At 43.3% G+C, this 27244-nt stretch overlaps 23 non-coding genes across 23 annotated transcripts; all 23 read left to right on the top strand.

The window, feature by feature from the left end:
- The first annotated feature begins 875 nt into the window (after positions 1-875).
- trnal-caa (transfer RNA leucine (anticodon CAA)) lies at positions 876-990 on the top strand. Its single transcript has 2 exons — positions 876-913; positions 945-990. It is a non-coding gene; the product is annotated as a tRNA-Leu (tRNA).
- Positions 991-2269: 1279 nt separating this feature from the next.
- trnak-cuu (transfer RNA lysine (anticodon CUU)) lies at positions 2270-2342 on the top strand. Its single transcript has one exon. It is a non-coding gene; the product is annotated as a tRNA-Lys (tRNA).
- Positions 2343-3368: 1026 nt separating this feature from the next.
- On the top strand, positions 3369-3483 carry trnal-caa (transfer RNA leucine (anticodon CAA)). The gene is made up of 2 exons: positions 3369-3406; positions 3438-3483. It is a non-coding gene; the product is annotated as a tRNA-Leu (tRNA).
- A 1275-nt stretch (positions 3484-4758) lies between these two features.
- trnak-cuu (transfer RNA lysine (anticodon CUU)) lies at positions 4759-4831 on the top strand. Its single transcript has one exon. It is a non-coding gene; the product is annotated as a tRNA-Lys (tRNA).
- Positions 4832-5857: 1026 nt separating this feature from the next.
- On the top strand, positions 5858-5972 carry trnal-caa (transfer RNA leucine (anticodon CAA)). Its single transcript has 2 exons — positions 5858-5895; positions 5927-5972. It is a non-coding gene; the product is annotated as a tRNA-Leu (tRNA).
- Positions 5973-7245: 1273 nt separating this feature from the next.
- trnak-cuu (transfer RNA lysine (anticodon CUU)) lies at positions 7246-7318 on the top strand. Its single transcript has one exon. It is a non-coding gene; the product is annotated as a tRNA-Lys (tRNA).
- Positions 7319-8344: 1026 nt separating this feature from the next.
- trnal-caa (transfer RNA leucine (anticodon CAA)) lies at positions 8345-8459 on the top strand. Its single transcript has 2 exons — positions 8345-8382; positions 8414-8459. It is a non-coding gene; the product is annotated as a tRNA-Leu (tRNA).
- A 1273-nt stretch (positions 8460-9732) lies between these two features.
- trnak-cuu (transfer RNA lysine (anticodon CUU)) lies at positions 9733-9805 on the top strand. Its single transcript has one exon. It is a non-coding gene; the product is annotated as a tRNA-Lys (tRNA).
- Positions 9806-10831: 1026 nt separating this feature from the next.
- Positions 10832-10946, top strand: trnal-caa (transfer RNA leucine (anticodon CAA)). The gene is made up of 2 exons: positions 10832-10869; positions 10901-10946. It is a non-coding gene; the product is annotated as a tRNA-Leu (tRNA).
- A 582-nt stretch (positions 10947-11528) lies between these two features.
- Positions 11529-11601, top strand: trnak-cuu (transfer RNA lysine (anticodon CUU)). Its single transcript has one exon. It is a non-coding gene; the product is annotated as a tRNA-Lys (tRNA).
- A 1026-nt stretch (positions 11602-12627) lies between these two features.
- trnal-caa (transfer RNA leucine (anticodon CAA)) lies at positions 12628-12742 on the top strand. The gene is made up of 2 exons: positions 12628-12665; positions 12697-12742. It is a non-coding gene; the product is annotated as a tRNA-Leu (tRNA).
- Positions 12743-13324: 582 nt separating this feature from the next.
- Positions 13325-13397, top strand: trnak-cuu (transfer RNA lysine (anticodon CUU)). Its single transcript has one exon. It is a non-coding gene; the product is annotated as a tRNA-Lys (tRNA).
- A 1026-nt stretch (positions 13398-14423) lies between these two features.
- Positions 14424-14538, top strand: trnal-caa (transfer RNA leucine (anticodon CAA)). The gene is made up of 2 exons: positions 14424-14461; positions 14493-14538. It is a non-coding gene; the product is annotated as a tRNA-Leu (tRNA).
- A 927-nt stretch (positions 14539-15465) lies between these two features.
- On the top strand, positions 15466-15538 carry trnak-cuu (transfer RNA lysine (anticodon CUU)). The gene has a single exon. It is a non-coding gene; the product is annotated as a tRNA-Lys (tRNA).
- A 1026-nt stretch (positions 15539-16564) lies between these two features.
- Positions 16565-16679, top strand: trnal-caa (transfer RNA leucine (anticodon CAA)). The gene is made up of 2 exons: positions 16565-16602; positions 16634-16679. It is a non-coding gene; the product is annotated as a tRNA-Leu (tRNA).
- A 1275-nt stretch (positions 16680-17954) lies between these two features.
- On the top strand, positions 17955-18027 carry trnak-cuu (transfer RNA lysine (anticodon CUU)). The gene has a single exon. It is a non-coding gene; the product is annotated as a tRNA-Lys (tRNA).
- A 1026-nt stretch (positions 18028-19053) lies between these two features.
- Positions 19054-19168, top strand: trnal-caa (transfer RNA leucine (anticodon CAA)). The gene is made up of 2 exons: positions 19054-19091; positions 19123-19168. It is a non-coding gene; the product is annotated as a tRNA-Leu (tRNA).
- A 1275-nt stretch (positions 19169-20443) lies between these two features.
- Positions 20444-20516, top strand: trnak-cuu (transfer RNA lysine (anticodon CUU)). The gene has a single exon. It is a non-coding gene; the product is annotated as a tRNA-Lys (tRNA).
- A 1026-nt stretch (positions 20517-21542) lies between these two features.
- On the top strand, positions 21543-21657 carry trnal-caa (transfer RNA leucine (anticodon CAA)). Its single transcript has 2 exons — positions 21543-21580; positions 21612-21657. It is a non-coding gene; the product is annotated as a tRNA-Leu (tRNA).
- Positions 21658-22933: 1276 nt separating this feature from the next.
- trnak-cuu (transfer RNA lysine (anticodon CUU)) lies at positions 22934-23006 on the top strand. The gene has a single exon. It is a non-coding gene; the product is annotated as a tRNA-Lys (tRNA).
- A 1026-nt stretch (positions 23007-24032) lies between these two features.
- Positions 24033-24147, top strand: trnal-caa (transfer RNA leucine (anticodon CAA)). The gene is made up of 2 exons: positions 24033-24070; positions 24102-24147. It is a non-coding gene; the product is annotated as a tRNA-Leu (tRNA).
- Positions 24148-25424: 1277 nt separating this feature from the next.
- On the top strand, positions 25425-25497 carry trnak-cuu (transfer RNA lysine (anticodon CUU)). The gene has a single exon. It is a non-coding gene; the product is annotated as a tRNA-Lys (tRNA).
- A 1026-nt stretch (positions 25498-26523) lies between these two features.
- Positions 26524-26638, top strand: trnal-caa (transfer RNA leucine (anticodon CAA)). The gene is made up of 2 exons: positions 26524-26561; positions 26593-26638. It is a non-coding gene; the product is annotated as a tRNA-Leu (tRNA).
- Positions 26639-27244: the final 606 nt, after the last annotated feature.

Here is a 27244-nt window from a genome sequence, read left to right as displayed (position 1 = left end):
TTCCATGGGCTCATGTCATTTCCGTATTCCCTGATTGCTCAAGTATGACCACTCACTTTAAAAGAAAAGAAGGAAAATCTCAATAACAACCCATGTCCTCTGGCCCTCTGAGCAGTCAAAGTGCTAAACCCTCTCTCTTCTAACAGGTAAAATTCTACATCGTGGCAGTGATGGAACACACTTGAACTTTTCTAGCCTAATGCAGAATTATATTTTACTGCCATCAATGTACGATGTTCCTGCCACAACAAAACTAGATAGTTGTACAATTTTACTGGTTACGACCCCTTCAGTTGACCAGTTGACCATGACCATGACCCCTCAATGTGTGTGGGGTCATGATAGGAAGGATGTTAAAAGGTCCTGTGACTTCATTTCTATGTGACACAAACATGACACAACAATTTAGGACATCGAGGCGAAGGTATACCTGCTGCTTGGTGTATGGCTTTGTATCCAGCAATTCACCTCGATGACGACATATAACATGTGGGTAGCCAACTCTGAGAGAGTGAAGACAGCTCCAAATCTTTGGCAAAAATGAATTATTTGTAAGCATTTCTTTAACAACCTTCATGTACCCACGAAAGTACTGAAACGTTCTTGGGATGTTCCAGAGCAGTGGTCTATGAGAAACCAAACCTTGGCAACATTCGCTCGGGACTTCTTTCAGATATTTTTTCACCCAGCCCCTCCTCCACTCTCCAGACACCCGTTCTCCCGCACCCTTTCCCTCGTATTTCCAGCCGTGAGGGTGCATCTCAAGCAGAAAGCTTCCCTCTGCGGACAAGTTTGTCTGCTGCGTTTCGGTTCATGTTTGTTGTATTTTACACAGTCAGGGAAATCATGCTGTCCTGCATACTGTCCTGTATGGTGTCAGGATGGCCGAGCGGTCTAAGGCGCCAGACTCAAGGCTTGATTCCTTCCTTCCTTAGCAGAGGGACTTCTGGTCTCCAAAAGGAGACGTGGGTTCAAATCCCACTCCTGACAAGTACTGCATACTGAAATCTTATTTTTAGAAGACCATGACCATGACCCCTCAATGTGGGTGGGGTCATGATAGGAAGGATGTTCAAAGGTCCCGTGACTTCATTTCTATGTGACACAAACATGACACAACAATTTAGGACATCGAGGCGAAGGTATACCTGCTGCTTGGTGTATGGCTTTGTATCCAGCAATTCACCTCGATGACGATATATAAATGTATAAAAAAGAATATATAAAATCACATGGGTTTTGCCGGGTTCTTGTGAAGGAGTGGCTTTCGTCACTCATCCAGTGACATCACTGCCTGGCCAATCAGTGGTCTGTAGAGGTCATTTTTTCGACTCAGCTAATATCGAACCCCAGCCGAGTAGGTGCTAAAAATTTACCTGCTACTACAAGGTCCTACCTAATGGAAAACCCTAAAAGCTGAGTTGGATCAAGTCGCGTGGCATAGGTACTAGTTGAAAAGGGCCAATTGTGTTACGATGCCATTCTAAATCTCTGAACGTAGACTTATTTCAATTTTTTTTTTTTTTTTTTTTTTTTCGGAAGGCATGATTGAACAAGTATGGTATACCTGCTGCTTGGTGTATGGCTTTGTATCCAGACTCAAGGCTTGATTCCTTCCTTCCTTAGCAGAGGGACTTCTGGTCTCCAAAAGGAGATGTGGGTTCAAATCCCACTCCTGACACTTACTGCATACTGAAATCTTATTTTTAGAAGACCATGACCTTGACCCCTCAATGTGGGTGGGGTCATGATAGGAAGGATGTTCAAAGGTCCCGTGACTTCATTTCTATGTGACACAAACATGACACAACAATTTAGGACATCGAGGCGAAGGTATACCTGCTGCTTGGTGTATGGCTTTGTATCCAGCAATTCACCTCGATGACGATATATAAATGTATAAAAAAGAATATATAAAATCGCATGGGTTTTGCCGGGTTCTTGTGAAGGAGTGGCTTTCGTCACTCATCCAGTAACATCACTGCCTGGCCAATCAGTGGTCTGTAGAGGTCATTTTTTCGACTCAGCTAATCTCGAACCCCAGCCGAGTAGGTGCTAAAAATTTACCTGCTACTACAAGGTCCTACCTAATGGAAAACCCTAAAAGCTGAGTTGGATCAAGTCGCGTGGCATAGGTACTAGTTGAAAAGGGCCAATTGTGTTACGATGCCATTCTAAATCTCTGAACGTAGACTTATTTCAATTTTTTTTTTTTTTTTTTTTTTTTTTTTTTTTTTTTTCGGAAGGCATGTTTTTAAAAGTGTGAATAGCCTGGCTAGCTCAGTCGGTAGAGCATGAGACTCTTAATCTCAGGGTCGTGGGTTCGAGCCCCACGTTGGGCGTAAAAGCTTTAATAAACAGATGTTTCATCCAGCACTTTAAGGCACAGTTCAGCTTTGTTACCACAAAGCTCTTTGAAAAGATACAGACCTCCTGAAATGCACAACATCAGTCAAGTATGATCCAACTTGCGCAAGAGCTTTATGCTTCCCTTTCCATGGGCTCATGTCATTTCCGTATTCCCTGATTGCTCAAGTATGACCACTCACTTTAAAAGAAAAGAAGGAAAATCTCAATAACAACCCATGTCCTCTGGCCCTCTAAGCAGTCAAAGTGCTAAACCCTCTCTCTTCTAACAGGTAAAATTCTACATCGTGGCAGTGATGGAACACACTTGAACTTTTCTAGCCTAATGCAGAATTATATTTTACTGCCATCAATGTACGATGTTCCTGCCACAACAAAACTAGATAGTTGTACAATTTTACTGGTTACGACCCCTTCAGTTGACCAGTTGACCATGACCATGACCCCTCAATGTGGGTGGGGTCATGATAGGAAGGATGTTAAAAGGTCCCGTGACTTCATTTCTATGTGACACAAACATGACACAACAATTTAGGACATCGAGGCGAAGGTATACCTGCTGCTTGGTGTATGGCTTTGTATCCAGCAATTCACCTCGATGACGACATATAACATGTGGGTAGCCAACTCTGAGAGAGTGAAGACAGCTCCAAATCTTTGGCAAAAATGAATTATTTGTAAGCATTTCTTTAACAACCTTCATGTACCCACGAAAGTACTGAAACGTTCTTGGGATGTTCCAGAGCAGTGGTCTATGAGAAACCAAACCTTGGCAACATTCGCTCGGGACTTCTTTCAGATATTTTTTCACCCAGCCCCTCCTCCACTCTCCAGACACCCGTTCTCCCGCACCCTTTCCCTCGTATTTCCAGCCGTGAGGGTGCATCTCAAGAAGAAAGCTTCCCTCTGCGGACAAGTTTGTCTGCTGCGTTTTGGTTCATGTTTGTTGTATTTTACACAGTCAGGGAAATCATGCTGTCCTGCATACTGTCCTGTATGGTGTCAGGATGGCCGAGCGGTCTAAGGCGCCAGACTCAAGGCTTGATTCCTTCCTTCCTTAGCAGAGGGACTTCTGGTCTCCAAAAGGAGACGTGGGTTCAAATCCCACTCCTGACAAGTACTGCATACTGAAATCTTATTTTTAGAAGACCATGACCATGACCCCTCAATGTGGGTGGGGTCATGATAGGAAGGATGTTCAAAGGTCCCGTGACTTCATTTCTATGTGACACAAACATGACACAACAATTTAGGACATCGAGGCGAAGGTATACCTGCTGCTTGGTGTATGGCTTTGTATCCAGCAATTCACCTCGATGACGATATATAAATGTATAAAAAAGAATATATAAAATCACATGGGTTTTGCCGGGTTCTTGTGAAGGAGTGGCTTTCGTCACTCATCCAGTGACATCACTGCCTGGCCAATCAGTGGTCTGTAGAGGTCATTTTTTCGACTCAGCTAATCTCGAACCCCAGCCGAGTAGGTGCTAAAAATTTACCTGCTACTACAAGGTCCTACCTAATGGAAAACCCTAAAAGCTGAGTTGGATCAAGTCGCGTGGCATAGGTACTAGTTGAAAAGGGCCAATTGTGTTACGATGCCATTCTAAATCTCTGAACGTAGACTTATTTCAATTTTTTTTTTTATTTTTTTTTTTTTTTCGGAAGGCATGATTGAACAAGTATGGTATACCTGCTGCTTGGTGTATGGCTTTGTATCCAGACTCAAGGCTTGATTCCTTCCTTCCTTAGCAGAGGGACTTCTGGTCTCCAAAAGGAGATGTGGGTTCAAATCCCACTCCTGACACTTACTGCATACTGAAATCTTATTTTTAGAAGACCATGACCATGACCCCTCAATGTGGGTGGGGTCATGATAGGAAGGATGTTCAAAGGTCCCGTGACTTCATTTCTATGTGACACAAACATGACACAACAATTTAGGACATCGAGGCGAAGGTATACCTGCTGCTTGGTGTATGGCTTTGTATCCAGCAATTCACCTCGATGACGATATATAAATGTATAAAAAAGAATATATAAAATCGCATGGGTTTTGCCGGGTTCTTGTGAAGGAGTGGCTTTCGTCACTCATCCAGTAACATCACTGCCTGGCCAATCAGTGGTCTGTAGAGGTCATTTTTTCGACTCAGCTAATCTCGAACCCCAGCCGAGTAGGTGCTAAAAATTTACCTGCTACTACAAGGTCCTACCTAATGGAAAACCCTAAAAGCTGAGTTGGATCAAGTCGCGTGGCATAGGTACTAGTTGAAAAGGGCCAATTGTGTTACGATGCCATTCTAAATCTCTGAACGTAGACTTATTTCAAATTTTTTTTTTTTTTTTTTTTTTTTTTTTCCGGAAGGCATGTTTTTAAAAGTGTGAATAGCCTGGCTAGCTCAGTCGGTAGAGCATGAGACTCTTAATCTCAGGGTCGTGGGTTCGAGCCCCACGTTGGGCGTCAAAGCTTTAATAAACAGATGTTTCATCCAGCACTTTAAGGCACAGTTCAGCTTTGTTACCACAAAGCTCTTTGAAAAGATACAGACCTCCTGAAATGCACAACATCAGTCAAGTATGATCCAACTTGCGCAAGAGCTTTATGCTTCCCTTTCCATGGGCTCATGTCATTTCCGTATTCCCTGATTGCTCAAGTATGACCACTCACTTTAAAAGAAAAGAAGGAAAATCTCAATAACAACCCATGTCCTCTGGCCCTCTAAGCAGTCAAAGTGCTAAACCCTCTCTCTTCTAACAGGTAAAATTCTACATCGTGGCAGTGATGGAACACACTTGAACTTTTCTAGCCTAATGCAGAATTATATTTTACTGCCATCAATGTACGATGTTCCTGCCACAACAAAACTAGATAGTTGTACAATTTTACTGGTTACGACCCCTTCAGTTGACCAGTTGACCATGACCATGACCCCTCAATGTGGGTGGGGTCATGATAGGAAGGATGTTAAAAGGTCCCGTGACTTCATTTCTATGTGACACAAACATGACACAACAATTTAGGACATCGAGGCGAAGGTATACCTGCTGCTTGGTGTATGGCTTTGTATCCAGCAATTCACCTCGATGACGACATATAACATGTGGGTAGCCAACTCTGAGAGAGTGAAGACAGCTCCAAATCTTTGGCAAAAATGAATTATTTGTAAGCATTTCTTTAACAACCTTCATGTACCCACGAAAGTACTGAAACGTTCTTGGGATGTTCCAGAGCAGTGGTCTATGAGAAACCAAACCTTGGCAACATTCGCTCGGGACTTCTTTCAGATATTTTTTCACCCAGCCCCTCCTCCACTCTCCAGACACCCGTTCTCCCGCACCCTTTCCCTCGTATTTCCAGCCGTGAGGGTGCATCTCAAGCAGAAAGCTTCCCTCTGCGGACAAGTTTGTCTGCTGCGTTTCGGTTCATGTTTGTTGTATTTTACACAGTCAGGGAAATCATGCTGTCCTGCATACTGTCCTGTATGGTGTCAGGATGGCCGAGCGGTCTAAGGCGCCAGACTCAAGGCTTGATTCCTTCCTTCCTTAGCAGAGGGACTTCTGGTCTCCAAAAGGAGACGTGGGTTCAAATCCCACTCCTGACAAGTACTGCATACTGAAATCTTATTTTTAGAAGACCATGACCATGACCCCTCAATGTGGGTGGGGTCATGATAGGAAGGATGTTCAAAGGTCCCGTGACTTCATTTCTATGTGACACAAACATGACACAACAATTTAGGACATCGAGGCGAAGGTATACCTGCTGCTTGGTGTATGGCTTTGTATCCAGCAATTCACCTCGATGACGATATATAAATGTATAAAAAAGAATATATAAAATCACATGGGTTTTGCCGGGTTCTTGTGAAGGAGTGGCTTTCGTCACTCATCCAGTGACATCACTGCCTGGCCAATCAGTGGTCTGTAGAGGTCATTTTTTCGACTCAGCTAATATCGAACCCCAGCCGAGTAGGTGCTAAAAATTTACCTGCTACTACAAGGTCCTACCTAATGGAAAACCCTAAAAGCTGAGTTGGATCAAGTCGCGTGGCATAGGTACTAGTTGAAAAGGGCCAATTGTGTTACGATGCCATTCTAAATCTCTGAACGTAGACTTATTTCAATTTTTTTTTTAATTTTTTTTTTTTTTTCGGAAGGCATGATTGAACAAGTATGGTATACCTGCTGCTTGGTGTATGGCTTTGTATCCAGACTCAAGGCTTGATTCCTTCCTTCCTTAGCAGAGGGACTTCTGGTCTCCAAAAGGAGATGTGGGTTCAAATCCCACTCCTGACACTTACTGCATACTGAAATCTTATTTTTAGAAGACCATGACCATGACCCCTCAATGTGGGTGGGGTCATGATAGGAAGGATGTTCAAAGGTCCCGTGACTTCATTTCTATGTGACACAAACATGACACAACAATTTAGGACATCGAGGCGAAGGTATACCTGCTGCTTGGTGTATGGCTTTGTATCCAGCAATTCACCTCGATGACGATATATAAATGTATAAAAAAGAATATATAAAATCGCATGGGTTTTGCCGGGTTCTTGTGAAGGAGTGGCTTTCGTCACTCATCCAGTAACATCACTGCCTGGCCAATCAGTGGTCTGTAGAGGTCATTTTTTCGACTCAGCTAATCTCGAACCCCAGCCGAGTAGGTGCTAAAAATTTACCTGCTACTACAAGGTCCTACCTAATGGAAAACCCTAAAAGCTGAGTTGGATCAAGTCGCGTGGCATAGGTACTAGTTGAAAAGGGCCAATTGTGTTACGATGCCATTCTAAATCTCTGAACGTAGACTTATTTCAATTTTTTTTTTTTTTTTTTTTTTTTTTTTCGGAAGGCATGTTTTTAAAAGTGTGAATAGCCTGGCTAGCTCAGTCGGTAGAGCATGAGACTCTTAATCTCAGGGTCGTGGGTTCGAGCCCCACGTTGGGCGTCAAAGCTTTAATAAACAGATGTTTCATCCAGCACTTTAAGGCACAGTTCAGCTTTGTTACCACAAAGCTCTTTGAAAAGATACAGACCTCCTGAAATGCACAACATCAGTCAAGTATGATCCAACTTGCGCAAGAGCTTTATGCTTCCCTTTCCATGGGCTCATGTCATTTCCGTATTCCCTGATTGCTCAAGTATGACCACTCACTTTAAAAGAAAAGAAGGAAAATCTCAATAACAACCCATGTCCTCTGGCCCTCTAAGCAGTCAAAGTGCTAAACCCTCTCTCTTCTAACAGGTAAAATTCTACATCGTGGCAGTGATGGAACACACTTGAACTTTTCTAGCCTAATGCAGAATTATATTTTACTGCCATCAATGTACGATGTTCCTGCCACAACAAAACTAGATAGTTGTACAATTTTACTGGTTACGACCCCTTCAGTTGACCAGTTGACCATGACCATGACCCCTCAATGTAGGTGGGGTCATGATAGGAAGGATGTTAAAAGGTCCCGTGACTTCATTTCTATGTGACACAAACATGACACAACAATTTAGGACATCGAGGCGAAGGTATACCTGCTGCTTGGTGTATGGCTTTGTATCCAGCAATTCACCTCGATGACGACATATAACATGTGGGTAGCCAACTCTGAGAGAGTGAAGACAGCTCCAAATCTTTGGCAAAAATGAATTATTTGTAAGCATTTCTTTAACAACCTTCATGTACCCACGAAAGTACTGAAACGTTCTTGGGATGTTCCAGAGCAGTGGTCTATGAGAAACCAAACCTTGGCAACATTCGCTCGGGACTTCTTTCAGATATTTTTTCACCCAGCCCCTCCTCCACTCTCCAGACACCCGTTCTCCCGCACCCTTTCCCTCGTATTTCCAGCCGTGAGGGTGCATCTCAAGCAGAAAGCTTCCCTCTGCGGACAAGTTTGTCTGCTGCGTTTCGGTTCATGTTTGTTGTATTTTACACAGTCAGGGAAATCATGCTGTCCTGCATACTGTCCTGTATGGTGTCAGGATGGCCGAGCGGTCTAAGGCGCCAGACTCAAGGCTTGATTCCTTCCTTCCTTAGCAGAGGGACTTCTGGTCTCCAAAAGGAGACGTGGGTTCAAATCCCACTCCTGACAAGTACTGCATACTGAAATCTTATTTTTAGAAGACCATGACCATGACCCCTCAATGTGGGTGGGGTCATGATAGGAAGGATGTTCAAAGGTCCCGTGACTTCATTTCTATGTGACACAAACATGACACAACAATTTAGGACATCGAGGCGAAGGTATACCTGCTGCTTGGTGTATGGCTTTGTATCCAGCAATTCACCTCGATGACGATATATAAATGTATAAAAAAGAATATATAAAATCACATGGGTTTTGCCGGGTTCTTGTGAAGGAGTGGCTTTCGTCACTCATCCAGTGACATCACTGCCTGGCCAATCAGTGGTCTGTAGAGGTCATTTTTTCGACTCAGCTAATATCGAACCCCAGCCGAGTAGGTGCTAAAAATTTACCTGCTACTACAAGGTCCTACCTAATGGAAAACCCTAAAAGCTGAGTTGGATCAAGTCGCGTGGCATAGGTACTAGTTGAAAAGGGCCAATTGTGTTACGATGCCATTCTAAATCTCTGAACGTAGACTTATTTCAATTTTTTTTTTTATTTTTTTTTTTTTTTCGGAAGGCATGATTGAACAAGTATGGTATACCTGCTGCTTGGTGTATGGCTTTGTATCCAGACTCAAGGCTTGATTCCTTCCTTCCTTAGCAGAGGGACTTCTGGTCTCCAAAAGGAGATGTGGGTTCAAATCCCACTCCTGACACTTACTGCATACTGAAATCTTATTTTTAGAAGACCATGACCATGACCCCTCAATGTGGGTGGGGTCATGATAGGAAGGATATTCAAAGGTCCCGTGACTTCATTTCTATGTGACACAAACATGACACAACAATTTAGGACATCGAGGCGAAGGTATACCTGCTGCTTGGTGTATGGCTTTGTATCCAGCAATTCACCTCGATGACGATATATAAATGTATAAAAAAGAATATATAAAATCGCATGGGTTTTGCCGGGTTCTTGTGAAGGAGTGGCTTTCGTCACTCATCCAGTAACATCACTGCCTGGCCAATCAGTGGTCTGTAGAGGTCATTTTTTCGACTCAGCTAATCTCGAACCCCAGCCGAGTAGGTGCTAAAAATTTACCTGCTACTACAAGGTCCTACCTAATGGAAAACCCTAAAAGCTGAGTTGGATCAAGTCGCGTGGCATAGGTACTAGTTGAAAAGGGCCAATTGTGTTACGATGCCATTCTAAATCTCTGAACGTAGACTTATTTCAATTTTTTTTTTTTTTTTTTTTTTTTTTTTCGGAAGGCATGTTTTTAAAAGTGTGAATAGCCTGGCTAGCTCAGTCGGTAGAGCATGAGACTCTTAATCTCAGGGTCGTGGGTTCGAGCCCCACGTTGGGCGTCAAAGCTTTAATAAACAGATGTTTCATCCAGCACTTTAAGGCACAGTTCAGCTTTGTTACCACAAAGCTCTTTGAAAAGATACAGACCTCCTGAAATGCACAACATCAGTCAAGTATGATCCAACTTGCGCAAGAGCTTTATGCTTCCCTTTCCATGGGCTCATGTCATTTCCGTATTCCCTGATTGCTCAAGTATGACCACTCACTTTAAAAGAAAAGAAGGAAAATCTCAATAACAACCCATGTCCTCTGGCCCTCTAAGCAGTCAAAGTGCTAAACCCTCTCTCTTCTAACAGGTAAAATTCTACATCGTGGCAGTGATGGAACACACTTGAACTTTTCTAGCCTAATGCAGAATTATATTTTACTGCCATCAATGTACGATGTTCCTGCCACAACAAAACTAGATAGTTGTACAATTTTACTGGTTACGACCCCTTCAGTTGACCAGTTGACCATGACCATGACCCCTCAATGTAGGTGGGGTCATGATAGGAAGGATGTTAAAAGGTCCCGTGACTTCATTTCTATGTGACACAAACATGACACAACAATTTAGGACATCGAGGCGAAGGTATACCTGCTGCTTGGTGTATGGCTTTGTATCCAGCAATTCACCTCGATGACGACATATAACATGTGGGTAGCCAACTCTGAGAGAGTGAAGACAGCTCCAAATCTTTGGCAAAAATGAATTATTTGTAAGCATTTCTTTAACCACCTTCATGTACCCACGAAAGTACTGAAACGTTCTTGGGATGTTCCAGAGCAGTGGTCTATGAGAAACCAAACCTTGGCAACATTCGCTCGGGACTTCTTTCAGATATTTTTTCACCCAGCCCCTCCTCCACTCTCCAGACACCCGTTCTCCCGCACCCTTTCCCTCGTATTTCCAGCCGTGAGGGAGCATCTCAAGCAGAAAGCTTCCCTCTGCGGACAAGTTTGTCTGCTGCGTTTCGGTTCATGTTTGTTGTATTTTACACAGTCAGGGAAATCATGCTGTCCTGCATACTGTCCTGTATGGTGTCAGGATGGCCGAGCGGTCTAAGGCGCCAGACTCAAGGCTTGATTCCTTCCTTCCTTAGCAGAGGGACTTCTGGTCTCCAAAAGGAGATGTGGGTTCAAATCCCACTCCTGACACTTACTGCATACTGAAATCTTATTTTTAGAAGACCATGACCATGACCCCTCAATGTGGGTGGGGTCATGATAGGAAGGATGTTCAAAGGTCCCGTGACTTCATTTCTATGTGACACAAACATGACACAACAATTTAGGACATCGAGGCGAAGGTATACCTGCTGCTTGGTGTATGGCTTTGTATCCAGCAATTCACCTCGATGACGATATATAAATGTATAAAAAAGAATATATAAAATCGCATGGGTTTTGCCGGGTTCTTGTGAAGGAGTGGCTTTCGTCACTCATCCAGTAACATCACTGCCTGGCCAATCAGTGGTCTGTAGAGGTCATTTTTTCGACTCAGCTAATCTCGAACCCCAGCCGAGTAGGTGCTAAAAATTTACCTGCTACTACAAGGTCCTACCTAATGGAAAACCCTAAAAGCTGAGTTGGATCAAGTCGCGTGGCATAGGTACTAGTTGAAAAGGGCCAATTGAGTTACGATGCCATTCTAAATCTCTGAACGTAGACTTATTTCAAATTTTTTTTTTTTTTTTTTTTTTTTTTTTTTCGGAAGGCATGTTTTTAAAAGTGTGAATAGCCTGGCTAGCTCAGTCGGTAGAGCATGAGACTCTTAATCTCAGGGTCGTGGGTTCGAGCCCCACGTTGGGCGTCAAAGCTTTAATAAACAGATGTTTCATCCAGCACTTTAAGGCACAGTTCAGCTTTGTTACCACAAAGCTCTTTGAAAAGATACAGACCTCCTGAAATGCACAACATCAGTCAAGTATGATCCAACTTGCGCAAGAGCTTTATGCTTCCCTTTCCATGGGCTCATGTCATTTCCGTATTCCCTGATTGCTCAAGTATGACCACTCACTTTAAAAGAAAAGAAGGAAAATCTCAATAACAACCCATGTCCTCTGGCCCTCTAAGCAGTCAAAGTGCTAAACCCTCTCTCTTCTAACAGGTAAAATTCTACATCGTGGCAGTGATGGAACACACTTGAACTTTTCTAGCCTAATGCAGAATTATATTTTACTGCCATCAATGTACGATGTTCCTGCCACAACAAAACTAGATAGTTGTACAATTTTACTGGTTACGACCCCTTCAGTTGACCAGTTGACCATGACCATGACCCCTCAATGTAGGTGGGGTCATGATAGGAAGGATGTTAAAAGGTCCCGTGACTTCATTTCTATGTGACACAAACATGACACAACAATTTAGGACATCGAGGCGAAGGTATACCTGCTGCTTGGTGTATGGCTTTGTATCCAGCAATTCACCTCGATGACGACATATAACATGTGGGTAGCCAACTCTGAGAGAGTGAAGACAGCTCCAAATCTTTGGCAAAAATGAATTATTTGTAAGCATTTCTTTAACCACCTTCATGTACCCACGAAAGTACTGAAACGTTCTTGGGATGTTCCAGAGCAGTGGTCTATGAGAAACCAAACCTTGGCAACATTCGCTCGGGACTTCTTTCAGATATTTTTTCACCCAGCCCCTCCTCCACTCTCCAGACACCCGTTCTCCCGCACCCTTTCCCTCGTATTTCCAGCCGTGAGGGAGCATCTCAAGCAGAAAGCTTCCCTCTGCGGACAAGTTTGTCTGCTGCGTTTCGGTTCATGTTTGTTGTATTTTACACAGTCAGGGAAATCATGCTGTCCTGCATACTGTCCTGTATGGTGTCAGGATGGCCGAGCGGTCTAAGGCGCCAGACTCAAGGCTTGATTCCTTCCTTCCTTAGCAGAGGGACTTCTGGTCTCCAAAAGGAGATGTGGGTTCAAATCCCACTCCTGACACTTACTGCATACTGAAATCTTATTTTTAGAAGACCATGACCATGACCCCTCAATGTGGGTGGGGTCATGATAGGAAGGATGTTCAAAGGTCCCGTGACTTCATTTCTATGTGACACAAACATGACACAACAATTTAGGACATCGAGGCGAAGGTATACCTGCTGCTTGGTGTATGGCTTTGTATCCAGCAATTCACCTCGATGACGATATATAAATGTATAAAAAAGAATATATAAAATCGCATGGGTTTTGCCGGGTTCTTGTGAAGGAGTGGCTTTCGTCACTCATCCAGTAACATCACTGCCTGGCCAATCAGTGGTCTGTAGAGGTCATTTTTTCGACTCAGCTAATCTCGAACCCCAGCCGAGTAGGTGCTAAAAATTTACCTGCTACTACAAGGTCCTACCTAATGGAAAACCCTAAAAGCTGAGTTGGATCAAGTCGCGTGGCATAGGTACTAGTTGAAAAGGGCCAATTGTGTTACGATGCCATTCTAAATCTCTGAACGTAGACTTATTTCAAATTTTTTTTTTTTTTTTTTTTTTTTTTTTTTCGGAAGGCATGTTTTTAAAAGTGTGAATAGCCTGGCTAGCTCAGTCGGTAGAGCATGAGACTCTTAATCTCAGGGTCGTGGGTTCGAGCCCCACGTTGGGCGTCAAAGCTTTAATAAACAGATGTTTCATCCAGCACTTTAAGGCACAGTTCAGCTTTGTTACCACAAAGCTCTTTGAAAAGATACAGACCTCCTGAAATGCACAACATCAGTCAAGTATGATCCAACTTGCGCAAGAGCTTTATGCTTCCCTTTCCATGGGCTCATGTCATTTCCGTATTCCCTGATTGCTCAAGTATGACCACTCACTTTAAAAGAAAAGAAGGAAAATCTCAATAACAACCCATGTCCTCTGGCCCTCTAAGCAGTCAAAGTGCTAAACCCTCTCTCTTCTAACAGGTAAAATTCTACATCGTGGCAGTGATGGAACACACTTGAACTTTTCTAGCCTAATGCAGAATTATATTTTACTGCCATCAATGTACGATGTTCCTGCCACAACAAAACTAGATAGTTGTACAATTTTACTGGTTACGACCCCTTCAGTTGACCAGTTGACCATGACCATGACCCCTCAATGTGGGTGGGGTCATGATAGGAAGGATGTTAAAAGGTCCCGTGACTTCATTTCTATGTGACACAAACATGACACAACAATTTAGGACATCGAGGCGAAGGTATACCTGCTGCTTGGTGTATGGCTTTGTATCCAGCAATTCACCTCGATGACGACATATAACATGTGGGTAGCCAACTCTGAGAGAGTGAAGACAGCTCCAAATCTTTGGCAAAAATGAATTATTTGTAAGCATTTCTTTAACAACCTTCATGTACCCACGAAAGTACTGAAACGTTCTTGGGATGTTCCAGAGCAGTGGTCTATGAGAAACCAAACCTTGGCAACATTCGCTCGGGACTTCTTTCAGATATTTTTTCACCCAGCCCCTCCTCCACTCTCCAGACACCCGTTCTCCCGCACCCTTTCCCTCGTATTTCCAGCCGTGAGGGTGCATCTCAAGCAGAAAGCTTCCCTCTGCGGACAAGTTTGTCTGCTGCGTTTCGGTTCATGTTTGTTGTATTTTACACAGTCAGGGAAATCATGCTGTCCTGCATACTGTCCTGTATGGTGTCAGGATGGCCGAGCGGTCTAAGGCGCCAGACTCAAGGCTTGATTCCTTCCTTCCTTAGCAGAGGGACTTCTGGTCTCCAAAAGGAGACGTGGGTTCAAATCCCACTCCTGACAAGTACTGCATACTGAAATCTTATTTTTAGAAGACCATGACCATGACCCCTCAATGTGGGTGGGGTCATGATAGGAAGGATGTTCAAAGGTCCCGTGACTTCATTTCTATGTGACACAAACATGACACAACAATTTAGGACATCGAGGCGAAGGTATACCTGCTGCTTGGTGTATGGCTTTGTATCCAGCAATTCACCTCGATGACGATATATAAATGTATAAAAAAGAATATATAAAATCACATGGGTTTTGCCGGGTTCTTGTGAAGGAGTGGCTTTCGTCACTCATCCAGTGACATCACTGCCTGGCCAATCAGTGGTCTGTAGAGGTCATTTTTTCGACTCAGCTAATATCGAACCCCAGCCGAGTAGGTGCTAAAAATTTACCTGCTACTACAAGGTCCTACCTAATGGAAAACCCTAAAAGCTGAGTTGGATCAAGTCGCGTGGCATAGGTACTAGTTGAAAAGGGCCAATTGTGTTACGATGCCATTCTAAATCTCTGAACGTAGACTTATTTCAATTTTTTTTTTAATTTTTTTTTTTTTTTCGGAAGGCATGATTGAACAAGTATGGTATACCTGCTGCTTGGTGTATGGCTTTGTATCCAGACTCAAGGCTTGATTCCTTCCTTCCTTAGCAGAGGGACTTCTGGTCTCCAAAAGGAGATGTGGGTTCAAATCCCACTCCTGACAAGTACTGCATACTGAAATCTTATTTTTAGAAGACCATGACCATGACCCCTCAATGTGGGTGGGGTCATGATAGGAAGGATGTTCAAAGGTCCCGTGACTTCATTTCTATGTGACACAAACATGACACAACAATTTAGGACATCGAGGCGAAGGTATACCTGCTGCTTGGTGTATGGCTTTGTATCCAGCAATTCACCTCGATGACGATATATAAATTTTTAAAAGTGTGAATAGCCTGGCTAGCTCAGTCGGTAGAGCATGAGACTCTTAATCTCAGGGTCGTGGGTTCGAGCCCCACGTTGGGCGTCAAAGCTTTAATAAACAGATGTTTCATCCAGCACTTTAAGGCACAGTTCAGCTTTGTTACCACAAAGCTCTTTGAAAAGATACAGACCTCCTGAAATGCACAACATCAGTCAAGTATGATCCAACTTGCGCAAGAGCTTTATGCTTCCCTTTCCATGGGCTCATGTCATTTCCGTATTCCCTGATTGCTCAAGTATGACCACTCACTTTAAAAGAAAAGAAGGAAAATCTCAATAACAACCCATGTCCTCTGGCCCTCTAAGCAGTCAAAGTGCTAAACCCTCTCTCTTCTAACAGGTAAAATTCTACATCGTGGCAGTGATGGAACACACTTGAACTTTTCTAGCCTAATGCAGAATTATATTTTACTGCCATCAATGTACGATGTTCCTGCCACAACAAAACTAGATAGTTGTACAATTTTACTGGTTACGACCCCTTCAGTTGACCAGTTGACCATGACCATGACCCCTCAATGTGGGTGGGGTCATGATAGGAAGGATGTTAAAAGGTCCCGTGACTTCATTTCTATGTGACACAAACATGACACAACAATTTAGGACATCGAGGCGAAGGTATACCTGCTGCTTGGTGTATGGCTTTGTATCCAGCAATTCACCTCGATGACGACATATAACATGTGGGTAGCCAACTCTGAGAGAGTGAAGACAGCTCCAAATCTTTGGCAAAAATGAATTATTTGTAAGCATTTCTTTAACAACCTTCATGTACCCACGAAAGTACTGAAACGTTCTTGGGATGTTCCAGAGCAGTGGTCTATGAGAAACCAAACCTTGGCAACATTCGCTCGGGACTTCTTTCAGATATTTTTTCACCCAGCCCCTCCTCCACTCTCCAGACACCCGTTCTCCCGCACCCTTTCCCTCGTATTTCCAGCCGTGAGGGTGCATCTCAAGCAGAAAGCTTCCCTCTGCGGACAAGTTTGTCTGCTGCGTTTCGGTTCATGTTTGTTGTATTTTACACAGTCAGGGAAATCATGCTGTCCTGCATACTGTCCTGTATGGTGTCAGGATGGCCGAGCGGTCTAAGGCGCCAGACGCAAGGCTTGATTCCTTCCTTCCTTAGCAGAGGGACTTCTGGTCTCCAAAAGGAGACGTGGGTTCAAATCCCACTCCTGACAAGTACTGCATACTGAAATCTTATTTTTAGAAGACCATGACCATGACCCCTCAATGTGGGTGGGGTCATGATAGGAAGGATGTTCAAAGGTCCCGTGACTTCATTTCTATGTGACACAAACATGACACAACAATTTAGGACATCGAGGCGAAGGTATACCTGCTGCTTGGTGTATGGCTTTGTATCCAGCAATTCACCTCGATGACGATATATAAATGTATAAAAAAGAATATATAAAATCACATGGGTTTTGCCGGGTTCTTGTGAAGGAGTGGCTTTCGTCACTCATCCAGTGACATCACTGCCTGGCCAATCAGTGGTCTGTAGAGGTCATTTTTTCGACTCAGCTAATATCGAACCCCAGCCGAGTAGGTGCTAAAAATTTACCTGCTACTACAAGGTCCTACCTAATGGAAAACCCTAAAAGCTGAGTTGGATCAAGTCGCGTGGCATAGGTACTAGTTGAAAAGGGCCAATTGTGTTACGATGCCATTCTAAATCTCTGAACGTAGACTTATTTCAATTTTTTTTTTTTTTTTTTTTTTTTTTTCGGAAGGCATGATTGAACAAGTATGGTATACCTGCTGCTTGGTGTATGGCTTTGTATCCAGACTCAAGGCTTGATTCCTTCCTTCCTTAGCAGAGGGACTTCTGGTCTCCAAAAGGAGATGTGGGTTCAAATCCCACTCCTGACACTTACTGCATACTGAAATCTTATTTTTAGAAGACCATGACCATGACCCCTCAATGTGGGTGGGGTCATGATAGGAAGGATGTTCAAAGGTCCCGTGACTTCATTTCTATGTGACACAAACATGACACAACAATTTAGGACATCGAGGCGAAGGTATACCTGCTGCTTGGTGTATGGCTTTGTATCCAGCAATTCACCTCGATGACGATATATAAATGTATAAAAAAGAATATATAAAATCGCATGGGTTTTGCCGGGTTCTTGTGAAGGAGTGGCTTTCGTCACTCATCCAGTAACATCACTGCCTGGCCAATCAGTGGTCTGTAGAGGTCATTTTTTCGACTCAGCTAATCTCGAACCCCAGCCGAGTAGGTGCTAAAAATTTACCTGCTACTACAAGGTCCTACCTAATGGAAAACCCTAAAAGCTGAGTTGGATCAAGTCGCGTGGCATAGGTACTAGTTGAAAAGGGCCAATTGTGTTACGATGCCATTCTAAATCTCTGAACGTAGACTTATTTCAAATTTTTTTTTTTTTTTTTTTTTTTTTTTTTCGGAAGGCATGTTTTTAAAAGTGTGAATAGCCTGGCTAGCTCAGTCGGTAGAGCATGAGACTCTTAATCTCAGGGTCGTGGGTTCGAGCCCCACGTTGGGCGTCAAAGCTTTAATAAACAGATGTTTCATCCAGCACTTTAAGGCACAGTTCAGCTTTGTTACCACAAAGCTCTTTGAAAAGATACAGACCTCCTGAAATGCACAACATCAGTCAAGTATGATCCAACTTGCGCAAGAGCTTTATGCTTCCCTTTCCATGGGCTCATGTCATTTCCGTATTCCCTGATTGCTCAAGTATGACCACTCACTTTAAAAGAAAAGAAGGAAAATCTCAATAACAACCCATGTCCTCTGGCCCTCTAAGCAGTCAAAGTGCTAAACCCTCTCTCTTCTAACAGGTAAAATTCTACATCGTGGCAGTGATGGAACACACTTGAACTTTTCTAGCCTAATGCAGAATTATATTTTACTGCCATCAATGTACGATGTTCCTGCCACAACAAAACTAGATAGTTGTACAATTTTACTGGTTACGACCCCTTCAGTTGACCAGTTGACCATGACCATGACCCCTCAATGTGGGTGGGGTCATGATAGGAAGGATGTTAAAAGGTCCCGTGACTTCATTTCTATGTGACACAAACATGACACAACAATTTAGGACATCGAGGCGAAGGTATACCTGCTGCTTGGTGTATGGCTTTGTATCCAGCAATTCACCTCGATGACGACATATAACATGTGGGTAGCCAACTCTGAGAGAGTGAAGACAGCTCCAAATCTTTGGCAAAAATGAATTATTTGTAAGCATTTCTTTAACAACCTTCATGTACCCACGAAAGTACTGAAACGTTCTTGGGATGTTCCAGAGCAGTGGTCTATGAGAAACCAAACCTTGGCAACATTCGCTCGGGACTTCTTTCAGATATTTTTTCACCCAGCCCCTCCTCCACTCTCCAGACACCCGTTCTCCCGCACCCTTTCCCTCGTATTTCCAGCCGTGAGGGTGCATCTCAAGCAGAAAGCTTCCCTCTGCGGACAAGTTTGTCTGCTGCGTTTCGGTTCATGTTTGTTGTATTTTACACAGTCAGGGAAATCATGCTGTCCTGCATACTGTCCTGTATGGTGTCAGGATGGCCGAGCGGTCTAAGGCGCCAGACTCAAGGCTTGATTCCTTCCTTCCTTAGCAGAGGGACTTCTGGTCTCCAAAAGGAGACGTGGGTTCAAATCCCACTCCTGACAAGTACTGCATACTGAAATCTTATTTTTAGAAGACCATGACCATGACCCCTCAATGTGGGTGGGGTCATGATAGGAAGGATGTTCAAAGGTCCCGTGACTTCATTTCTATGTGACACAAACATGACACAACAATTTAGGACATCGAGGCGAAGGTATACCTGCTGCTTGGTGTATGGCTTTGTATCCAGCAATTCACCTCGATGACGATATATAAATGTATAAAAAAGAATATATAAAATCACATGGGTTTTGCCGGGTTCTTGTGAAGGAGTGGCTTTCGTCACTCATCCAGTGACATCACTGCCTGGCCAATCAGTGGTCTGTAGAGGTCATTTTTTCGACTCAGCTAATATCGAACCCCAGCCGAGTAGGTGCTAAAAATTTACCTGCTACTACAAGGTCCTACCTAATGGAAAACCCTAAAAGCTGAGTTGGATCAAGTCGCGTGGCATAGGTACTAGTTGAAAAGGGCCAATTGTGTTACGATGCCATTCTAAATCTCTGAACGTAGACTTATTTCAATTTTTTTTTTTTTTTTTTTTTTTTTTTCGGAAGGCATGATTGAACAAGTATGGTATACCTGCTGCTTGGTGTATGGCTTTGTATCCAGACTCAAGGCTTGATTCCTTCCTTCCTTAGCAGAGGGACTTCTGGTCTCCAAAAGGAGATGTGGGTTCAAATCCCACTCCTGACACTTACTGCATACTGAAATCTTATTTTTAGAAGACCATGACCATGACCCCTCAATGTGGGTGGGGTCATGATAGGAAGGATGTTCAAAGGTCCCGTGACTTCATTTCTATGTGACACAAACATGACACAACAATTTAGGACATCGAGGCGAAGGTATACCTGCTGCTTGGTGTATGGCTTTGTATCCAGCAATTCACCTCGATGACGATATATAAATGTATAAAAAAGAATATATAAAATCGCATGGGTTTTGCCGGGTTCTTGTGAAGGAGTGGCTTTCGTCACTCATCCAGTAACATCACTGCCTGGCCAATCAGTGGTCTGTAGAGGTCATTTTTTCGACTCAGCTAATCTCGAACCCCAGCCGAGTAGGTGCTAAAAATTTACCTGCTACTACAAGGTCCTACCTAATGGAAAACCCTAAAAGCTGAGTTGGATCAAGTCGCGTGGCATAGGTACTAGTTGAAAAGGGCCAATTGTGTTACGATGCCATTCTAAATCTCTGAACGTAGACTTATTTCAAATTTTTTTTTTTTTTTTTTTTTTTTTTTTTCGGAAGGCATGTTTTTAAAAGTGTGAATAGCCTGGCTAGCTCAGTCGGTAGAGCATGAGACTCTTAATCTCAGGGTCGTGGGTTCGAGCCCCACGTTGGGCGTCAAAGCTTTAATAAACAGATGTTTCATCCAGCACTTTAAGGCACAGTTCAGCTTTGTTACCACAAAGCTCTTTGAAAAGATACAGACCTCCTGAAATGCACAACATCAGTCAAGTATGATCCAACTTGCGCAAGAGCTTTATGCTTCCCTTTCCATGGGCTCATGTCATTTCCGTATTCCCTGATTGCTCAAGTATGACCACTCACTTTAAAAGAAAAGAAGGAAAATCTCAATAACAACCCATGTCCTCTGGCCCTCTAAGCAGTCAAAGTGCTAAACCCTCTCTCTTCTAACAGGTAAAATTCTACATCGTGGCAGTGATGGAACACACTTGAACTTTTCTAGCCTAATGCAGAATTATATTTTACTGCCATCAATGTACGATGTTCCTGCCACAACAAAACTAGATAGTTGTACAATTTTACTGGTTACGACCCCTTCAGTTGACCAGTTGACCATGACCATGACCCCTCAATGTGGGTGGGGTCATGATAGGAAGGATGTTAAAAGGTCCCGTGACTTCATTTCTATGTGACACAAACATGACACAACAATTTAGGACATCGAGGCGAAGGTATACCTGCTGCTTGGTGTATGGCTTTGTATCCAGCAATTCACCTCGATGACGACATATAACATGTGGGTAGCCAACTCTGAGAGAGTGAAGACAGCTCCAAATCTTTGGCAAAAATGAATTATTTGTAAGCATTTCTTTAACAACCTTCATGTACCCACGAAAGTACTGAAACGTTCTTGGGATGTTCCAGAGCAGTGGTCTATGAGAAACCAAACCTTGGCAACATTCGCTCGGGACTTCTTTCAGATATTTTTTCACCCAGCCCCTCCTCCACTCTCCAGACACCCGTTCTCCCGCACCCTTTCCCTCGTATTTCCAGCCGTGAGGGTGCATCTCAAGCAGAAAGCTTCCCTCTGCGGACAAGTTTGTCTGCTGCGTTTCGGTTCATGTTTGTTGTATTTTACACAGTCAGGGAAATCATGCTGTCCTGCATACTGTCCTGTATGGTGTCAGGATGGCCGAGCGGTCTAAGGCGCCAGACTCAAGGCTTGATTCCTTCCTTCCTTAGCAGAGGGACTTCTGGTCTCCAAAAGGAGACGTGGGTTCAAATCCCACTCCTGACAAGTACTGCATACTGAAATCTTATTTTTAGAAGACCATGACCATGACCCCTCAATGTGGGTGGGGTCATGATAGGAAGGATGTTCAAAGGTCCCGTGACTTCATTTCTATGTGACACAAACATGACACAACAATTTAGGACATCGAGGCGAAGGTATACCTGCTGCTTGGTGTATGGCTTTGTATCCAGCAATTCACCTCGATGACGATATATAAATGTATAAAAAAGAATATATAAAATCACATGGGTTTTGCCGGGTTCTTGTGAAGGAGTGGCTTTCGTCACTCATCCAGTGACATCACTGCCTGGCCAATCAGTGGTCTGTAGAGGTCATTTTTTCGACTCAGCTAATATCGAACCCCAGCCGAGTAGGTGCTAAAAATTTACCTGCTACTACAAGGTCCTACCTAATGGAAAACCCTAAAAGCTGAGTTGGATCAAGTCGCGTGGCATAGGTACTAGTTGAAAAGGGCCAATTGTGTTACGATGCCATTCTAAATCTCTGAACGTAGACTTATTTCAATTTTTTTTTTTTTTTTTTTTTTTTTTTCGGAAGGCATGATTGAACAAGTATGGTATACCTGCTGCTTGGTGTATGGCTTTGTATCCAGACTCAAGGCTTGATTCCTTCCTTCCTTAGCAGAGGGACTTCTGGTCTCCAAAAGGAGATGTGGGTTCAAATCCCACTCCTGACACTTACTGCATACTGAAATCTTATTTTTAGAAGACCATGACCATGACCCCTCAATGTGGGTGGGGTCATGATAGGAAGGATGTTCAAAGGTCCCGTGACTTCATTTCTATGTGACACAAACATGACACAACAATTTAGGACATCGAGGCGAAGGTATACCTGCTGCTTGGTGTATGGCTTTGTATCCAGCAATTCACCTCGATGACGATATATAAATGTATAAAAAAGAATATATAAAATCGCATGGGTTTTGCCGGGTTCTTGTGAAGGAGTGGCTTTCGTCACTCATCCAGTAACATCACTGCCTGGCCAATCAGTGGTCTGTAGAGGTCATTTTTTCGACTCAGCTAATCTCGAACCCCAGCCGAGTAGGTGCTAAAAATTTACCTGCTACTACAAGGTCCTACCTAATGGAAAACCCTAAAAGCTGAGTTGGATCAAGTCGCGTGGCATAGGTACTAGTTGAAAAGGGCCAATTGTGTTACGATGCCATTCTAAATCTCTGAACGTAGACTTATTTCAAATTTTTTTTTTTTTTTTTTTTTTTTTTTTTTCGGAAGGCATGTTTTTAAAAGTGTGAATAGCCTGGCTAGCTCAGTCGGTAGAGCATGAGACTCTTAATCTCAGGGTCGTGGGTTCGAGCCCCACGTTGGGCGTCAAAGCTTTAATAAACAGATGTTTCATCCAGCACTTTAAGGCACAGTTCAGCTTTGTTACCACAAAGCTCTTTGAAAAGATACAGACCTCCTGAAATGCACAACATCAGTCAAGTATGATCCAACTTGCGCAAGAGCTTTATGCTTCCCTTTCCATGGGCTCATGTCATTTCCGTATTCCCTGATTGCTCAAGTATGACCACTCACTTTAAAAGAAAAGAAGGAAAATCTCAATAACAACCCATGTCCTCTGGCCCTCTAAGCAGTCAAAGTGCTAAACCCTCTCTCTTCTAACAGGTAAAATTCTACATCGTGGCAGTGATGGAACACACTTGAACTTTTCTAGCCTAATGCAGAATTATATTTTACTGCCATCAATGTACGATGTTCCTGCCACAACAAAACTAGATAGTTGTACAATTTTACTGGTTACGACCCCTTCAGTTGACCAGTTGACCATGACCATGACCCCTCAATGTGGGTGGGGTCATGATAGGAAGGATGTTAAAAGGTCCCGTGACTTCATTTCTATGTGACACAAACATGACACAACAATTTAGGACATCGAGGCGAAGGTATACCTGCTGCTTGGTGTATGGCTTTGTATCCAGCAATTCACCTCGATGACGACATATAACATGTGGGTAGCCAACTCTGAGAGAGTGAAGACAGCTCCAAATCTTTGGCAAAAATGAATTATTTGTAAGCATTTCTTTAACAACCTTCATGTACCCACGAAAGTACTGAAACGTTCTTGGGATGTTCCAGAGCAGTGGTCTATGAGAAACCAAACCTTGGCAACATTCGCTCGGGACTTCTTTCAGATATTTTTTCACCCAGCCCCTCCTCCACTCTCCAGACACCCGTTCTCCCGCACCCTTTCCCTCGTATTTCCAGCCGTGAGGGTGCATCTCAAGCAGAAAGCTTCCCTCTGCGGACAAGTTTGTCTGCTGCGTTTCGGTTCATGTTTGTTGTATTTTACACAGTCAGGGAAATCATGCTGTCCTGCATACTGTCCTGTATGGTGTCAGGATGGCCGAGCGGTCTAAGGCGCCAGACTCAAGGCTTGATTCCTTCCTTCCTTAGCAGAGGGACTTCTGGTCTCCAAAAGGAGACGTGGGTTCAAATCCCACTCCTGACAAGTACTGCATACTGAAATCTTATTTTTAGAAGACCATGACCATGACCCCTCAATGTGGGTGGGGTCATGATAGGAAGGATGTTCAAAGGTCCCGTGACTTCATTTCTATGTGACACAAACATGACACAACAATTTAGGACATCGAGGCGAAGGTATACCTGCTGCTTGGTGTATGGCTTTGTATCCAGCAATTCACCTCGATGACGATATATAAATGTATAAAAAAGAATATATAAAATCACATGGGTTTTGCCGGGTTCTTGTGAAGGAGTGGCTTTCGTCACTCATCCAGTGACATCACTGCCTGGCCAATCAGTGGTCTGTAGAGGTCATTTTTTCGACTCAGCTAATATCGAACCCCAGCCGAGTAGGTGCTAAAAATTTACCTGCTACTACAAGGTCCTACCTAATGGAAAACCCTAAAAGCTGAGTTGGATCAAGTCGCGTGGCATAGGTACTAGTTGAAAAGGGCCAATTGTGTTACGATGCCATTCTAAATCTCTGAACGTAGACTTATTTCAATTTTTTTTTTTTTTTTTTTTTTTTTTTCGGAAGGCATGATTGAACAAGTATGGTATACCTGCTGCTTGGTGTATGGCTTTGTATCCAGACTCAAGGCTTGATTCCTTCCTTCCTTAGCAGAGGGACTTCTGGTCTCCAAAAGGAGATGTGGGTTCAAATCCCACTCCTGACACTTACTGCATACTGAAATCTTATTTTTAGAAGACCATGACCATGACCCCTCAATGTGGGTGGGGTCATGATAGGAAGGATGTTCAAAGGTCCCGTGACTTCATTTCTATGTGACACAAACATGACACAACAATTTAGGACATCGAGGCGAAGGTATACCTGCTGCTTGGTGTATGGCTTTGTATCCAGCAATTCACCTCGATGACGATATATAAATGTATAAAAAAGAATATATAAAATCGCATGGGTTTTGCCGGGTTCTTGTGAAGGAGTGGCTTTCGTCACTCATCCAGTAACATCACTGCCTGGCCAATCAGTGGTCTGTAGAGGTCATTTTTTCGACTCAGCTAATCTCGAACCCCAGCCGAGTAGGTGCTAAAAATTTACCTGCTACTACAAGGTCCTACCTAATGGAAAACCCTAAAAGCTGAGTTGGATCAAGTCGCGTGGCATAGGTACTAGTTGAAAAGGGCCAATTGTGTTACGATGCCATTCTAAATCTCTGAACGTAGACTTATTTCAAATTTTTTTTTTTTTTTTTTTTTTTTTTTTTTTCGGAAGGCATGTTTTTAAAAGTGTGAATAGCCTGGCTAGCTCAGTCGGTAGAGCATGAGACTCTTAATCTCAGGGTCGTGGGTTCGAGCCCCACGTTGGGCGTCAAAGCTTTAATAAACAGATGTTTCATCCAGCACTTTAAGGCACAGTTCAGCTTTGTTACCACAAAGCTCTTTGAAAAGATACAGACCTCCTGAAATGCACAACATCAGTCAAGTATGATCCAACTTGCGCAAGAGCTTTATGCTTCCCTTTCCATGGGCTCATGTCATTTCCGTATTCCCTGATTGCTCAAGTATGACCACTCACTTTAAAAGAAAAGAAGGAAAATCTCAATAACAACCCATGTCCTCTGGCCCTCTAAGCAGTCAAAGTGCTAAACCCTCTCTCTTCTAACAGGTAAAATTCTACATCGTGGCAGTGATGGAACACACTTGAACTTTTCTAGCCTAATGCAGAATTATATTTTACTGCCATCAATGTACGATGTTCCTGCCACAACAAAACTAGATAGTTGTACAATTTTACTGGTTACGACCCCTTCAGTTGACCAGTTGACCATGACCATGACCCCTCAATGTGGGTGGGGTCATGATAGGAAGGATGTTAAAAGGTCCCGTGACTTCATTTCTATGTGACACAAACATGACACAACAATTTAGGACATCGAGGCGAAGGTATACCTGCTGCTTGGTGTATGGCTTTGTATCCAGCAATTCACCTCGATGACGACATATAACATGTGGGTAGCCAACTCTGAGAGAGTGAAGACAGCTCCAAATCTTTGGCAAAAATGAATTATTTGTAAGCATTTCTTTAACAACCTTCATGTACCCACGAAAGTACTGAAACGTTCTTGGGATGTTCCAGAGCAGTGGTCTATGAGAAACCAAACCTTGGCAACATTCGCTCGGGACTTCTTTCAGATATTTTTTCACCCAGCCCCTCCTCCACTCTCCAGACACCCGTTCTCCCGCACCCTTTCCCTCGTATTTCCAGCCGTGAGGGTGCATCTCAAGCAGAAAGCTTCCCTCTGCGGACAAGTTTGTCTGCTGCGTTTCGGTTCATGTTTGTTGTATTTTACACAGTCAGGGAAATCATGCTGTCCTGCATACTGTCCTGTATGGTGTCAGGATGGCCGAGCGGTCTAAGGCGCCAGACTCAAGGCTTGATTCCTTCCTTCCTTAGCAGAGGGACTTCTGGTCTCCAAAAGGAGACGTGGGTTCAAATCCCACTCCTGACAAGTACTGCATACTGAAATCTTATTTTTAGAAGACCATGACCATGACCCCTCAATGTGGGTGGGGTCATGATAGGAAGGATGTTCAAAGGTCCCGTGACTTCATTTCTATGTGACACAAACATGACACAACAATTTAGGACATCGAGGCGAAGGTATACCTGCTGCTTGGTGTATGGCTTTGTATCCAGCAATTCACCTCGATGACGATATATAAATGTATAAAAAAGAATATATAAAATCACATGGGTTTTGCCGGGTTCTTGTGAAGGAGTGGCTTTCGTCACTCATCCAGTGACATCACTGCCTGGCCAATCAGTGGTCTGTAGAGGTCATTTTTTCGACTCAGCTAATATCGAACCCCAGCCGAGTAGGTGCTAAAAATTTACCTGCTACTACAAGGTCCTACCTAATGGAAAACCCTAAAAGCTGAGTTGGATCAAGTCGCGTGGCATAGGTACTAGTTGAAAAGGGCCAATTGTGTTACGATGCCATTCTAAATCTCTGAACGTAGACTTATTTCAATTTTTTTTTAAATTTTTTTTTTTTTTTCGGAAGGCATGATTGAACAAGTATGGTATACCTGCTGCTTGGTGTATGGCTTTGTAT

Source organism: Leuresthes tenuis, unplaced genomic scaffold (genome assembly GCF_036924035.1).
Source record: "Leuresthes tenuis unplaced genomic scaffold, fLeuTen1.0.hap1 SCAF_5, whole genome shotgun sequence".
In the NCBI taxonomy this organism is placed as follows: Eukaryota; Metazoa; Chordata; class Actinopteri; order Atheriniformes; family Atherinopsidae; genus Leuresthes; species Leuresthes tenuis.
This window is presented reverse-complemented; position numbering and strand designations above follow the sequence as displayed.